Genomic DNA, 4,355 nt, shown 5'->3' on the forward strand with positions numbered 1-4,355 from the left:
GGTATGTACAGGAGAGGAGTACAGAGGTATGACAGTGATCGGTAGATACAGGAGAGGAGTACGGAGGTATGACAGTGATGGGTATGTACAGGAGAGGAGTACAGAGGTATGACAGTGATCGGTATGTACAGGAGAGGAGTACGGAGGTATGACAGTGATGGGTATGTACAGGAGAGGAGTACGGAGGTATGAAGGTGATCGGTATGTACAGGAGAAAAGTGTGGAAGTATGACAGTGATCGGTATGTACAGGAGAGGAGTACGGAGGTATGACAGTGATCGGTATGTACAGGAGAGGAGTACGGAGGTATGACAGTGATGGGTATGTACAGGAGAGGAGTACGGAGGTATGACAGTGATGGGTATGTACAGGAGAGGAGTGTGGAGGTATGACAGTGATCGGTATGTACAGGAGAGGAGTACGGAGGTATGACAGTGATCGGTATGTACAGGAGAGGAGTGTGGAGGTATGACAGTGATGGGTATGTACAGGAGAGGAGTACGGAGGTATGACAGTGATTGGTATGTACAGGAGAGGAGTACAGAGGTATGACAGTGATCGGTAGATACAGGAGAGGAGTACGGAGGTATGACAGTGATGGGTATGTACAGGAGAGGAGTACAGAGGTATGACAGTGATCGGTATGTACAGGAGAGGAGTACGGAGGTATGACAGTGATGGGTATGTACAGGAGAGGAGTACGGAGGTATGAAGGTGATCGGTATGTACAGGAGAAGAGTGTGGAAGTATGACAGTGATCGGTATGTACAGGAGAGGAGTACGGAGGTATGACAGTGATCGGTATGTACAGGAGAGGAGTATGGAGGTATTACAGTGATGGGTATGTACAGGAGAGGAGTACGGAGGTATGACAGTGATCGGTATGTACAGGAGAGGAGTACGGAGGTATGACAGTGATCGGTATGTACAGGAGAGGAGTACGGAGGTATTACAGTGATGGGTATGTACAGGAGAGGAGTACGGAGGTATGACAGTGATGGGTATGTACAGGAGAGGAGTACGGAGGTATGACAGTGATGGGTATGTACAGGAGAGGAGTGTGGAGGTATGACAGTGATGGGTATGTACAGGAGAGGAGTACGGAGGTATGACAGTGATGGGTATGTACAGGAGAGGAGTACGGAGGTATGACAGTGATTGGTATGTACAGGAGAGGAGTGTGGAGGTATGACAGTGATCGGTATGTGCAGGAGAGGAGTGTGGAGGTATGACAGTGATTGGTATGTACAGGAGAGGAGTGTGGAGGTATGACAGTGATCGGTATGTACAGGAGAGGAGTGTGGAGGTATGACAGTGATCAGTATGTGCAGGAGAGGAGTGTGGAGGTATGACAGTGATCGGTATGTGCAGGAGAGGAGTACGGAGGTATGACAGTGATGGGTATGTACAGGAGAGGAGTACGGAGGTATGACAGTGATGGGTATGTACAGGAGAGGAGTGTGGAGGTATGACAGTGATCGGTATGTACAGGAGAGGAGTACGGAGGTATGACAGTGATCGGTGTGTACAGGAGAGGAGTGTGGAGGGTATGACACTGATCGGTATGTACAGGAGAGGAGTGTGGAGGTATGACAGTGATTGGTATGTACAGGAGAGGAGTACGGAGGTATGACAGTGATGGGTATGTACAGGAGAGGAGTACGGAGGTATGACAGTGATGGGTATGTACAGGAGAGGAGTACGGAGGTATGACAGTGATTGGTATGTACAGGAGAGGAGTACAGAGGTATGACAGTGATCGGTAGATACAGGAGAGGAGTACGGAGGTATGACAGTGATGGGTATGTACAGGAGAGGAGTGTGGAGGTGTGACTGTAATCGGTATGTACAGGAGAGGAGTACGGAGGTATGACATAGATCGGTATGTACAGGAGAGGAGTGTGGGGAGTATGACATTGATCGGTATGTACAGGAGAGGAGTGCGGAGGTATGACAGTGATCGGTATGTACAGGAGAGGAGTACGGAGGTATGACAGTGATCGGTGTGTACAGGAGAGGAGTGTGGAGGGTATGACACTGATCGGTATGTACAGGAGAGGAGTGTGGAGGTATGACAGTGATCAGTATGTACAGGAGAGGAGTACAGAGGTATGACAGTGATAGGTATATACAGGAGAGGAGTACGGAGGTATGACAGTGATTAGTATGTACAGGAGAGGAGTGTGGGGGGTATTACAGTGATGGGTATGTACAGGAGAGGAGTGTGGAGGTATGACAGTGATCGGTATGTACAGGAGAGGAGTACGGAGGTATGACAGTGATCGGTATGTACAGGAGAGGAGTACGGAGGTATTACAGTGATGGGTATGTACAGGAGAGGAGTACGGAGGTATGACAGTGATGGGTATGTACAGGAGAGGAGTACGGAGGTATGACAGTGATGGGTATGTACAGGAGAGGAGTGTGGAGGTATGACAGTGATCGGTATGTACAGGAGAGGAGTGTGGAGGTATGACAGTGATCGGTATGTGCAGGAGAGGAGTGTGGAGGTATGACAGTGATCGGTATGTGCAGGAGAGGAGTACGGAGGTATGACAGTGATGGGTATGTACAGGAGAGGAGTGTGGAGGTATGACAGTGATCGGTATGTACAGGAGAGGAGTACGGAGGTATGACAGTGATCGGTGTGTACAGGAGAGGAGTGTGGAGGGTATGACACTGATCGGTATGTACAGGAGAGGAGTGTGGAGGTATGACAGTGATGGGTATGTACAGGAGAGGAGTACGGAGGTATGACAGTGATCGGTATGTACAGGAGAGGAGTGTGGAGGTATGACAGTGATCGGTATGTACAGGAGAGGAGTACGGAGGTATGACAGTGATTGGTATGTACAGGAGAGGAGTACGGAGGTATGACAGTGATGGGTATGTACAGGAGAGGAGTACGGAGGTATGACAGTGATGGGTATGTACAGGAGAGGAGTACGGAGGTATGACAGTGATTGGTATGTACAGGAGAGGAGTACGGAGGTATGACAGTGATTGGTATGTACAGGAGAGGAGTACAGAGGTATGACAGTGATCGGTAGATACAGGAGAGGAGTACGGAGGTATGACAGTGATGGGTATGTACAGGAGAGGAGTGTGGAGGTGTGACTGTAATCGGTATGTACAGGAGAGGAGTACGGAGGTATGACATAGATCGGTATGTACAGGAGAGGAGTGTGGGGAGTATGACATTGATCGGTATGTACAGGAGAGGAGTGCGGAGGTATGACAGTGATCGGTATGTACAGGAGAGGAGTACGGAGGTATGACAGTGATCGGTGTGTACAGGAGAGGAGTGTGGAGGGTATGACACTGATCGGTATGTACAGGAGAGGAGTGTGGAGGTATGACAGTGATCAGTATGTACAGGAGAGGAGTACAGAGGTATGACAGTGATAGGTATATACAGGAGAGGAGTACGGAGGTATGACAGTGATTAGTATGTACAGGAGAGGAGTGTGGGGGGTATTACAGTGATGGGTATGTACAGGAGAGGAGTGTGGAGGTATGACAGTGATCGGTATGTACAGGAGAGGAGTACGGAGGTATGACAGTGATCGGTATGTACAGGAGAGGAGTACGGAGGTATTACAGTGATGGGTATGTACAGAAGAGGAGTACGGAGGTATGACAGTGATGGGTATGTACAGGAGAGGAGTACGGAGGTATGACAGTGATTGGTATGTACAGGAGAGGAGTGTGGAGGTATGACAGTGATCGGTATGTGCAGGAGAGGAGTGTGGAGGTATGACAGTGATTGGTATGTACAGGAGAGGAGTGTGGAGGTATGACAGTGATCGGTATGTACAGGAGAGGAGTGTGGAGGTATGACAGTGATCAGTATGTGCAGGAGAGGAGTGTGGAGGTATGACAGTGATCGGTATGTGCAGGAGAGGAGTACGGAGGTATGACAGTGATGGGTATGTACAGGAGAGGAGTACGGAGGTATGACAGTGATGGGTATGTACAGGAGAGGAGTACGGAGGTATGACAGTGATGGGTATGTACAGGAGAGGAGTACGGAGGTATGACAGTGATCGGTATGTACAGGAGAGGAGTACGGAGGTATGACAGTGATCGGTATGTACAGGAGAGGAGTACGGAGGTATGACAGTGATCGGTATGTACAGGAGAGGAGTGTGGAGGTATGACAGTGATGGGTATGTACAGGAGAGGAGTACGGAGGTATGACAGTGATGGGTATGTACAGGAGAGGAGTGTGGAGGTATGACAGTGATCGGTATGTACAGGAGAGGAGTACGGAGGTATGACAGTGATGGGTATGTACAGGTGAGGAGTACGGAGGTATGACAGTGATGGGTATGTACAGAAGAGGAGTATGGGGG

The sequence above is a fragment of the Staurois parvus genome, unplaced genomic scaffold, assembly GCF_062004578.1.
Source record: "Staurois parvus isolate SC_StPar_1 unplaced genomic scaffold, SC_StPar_1.0 ptg000035l, whole genome shotgun sequence".
NCBI classification, from domain to species: Eukaryota; Metazoa; Chordata; class Amphibia; order Anura; family Ranidae; genus Staurois; species Staurois parvus.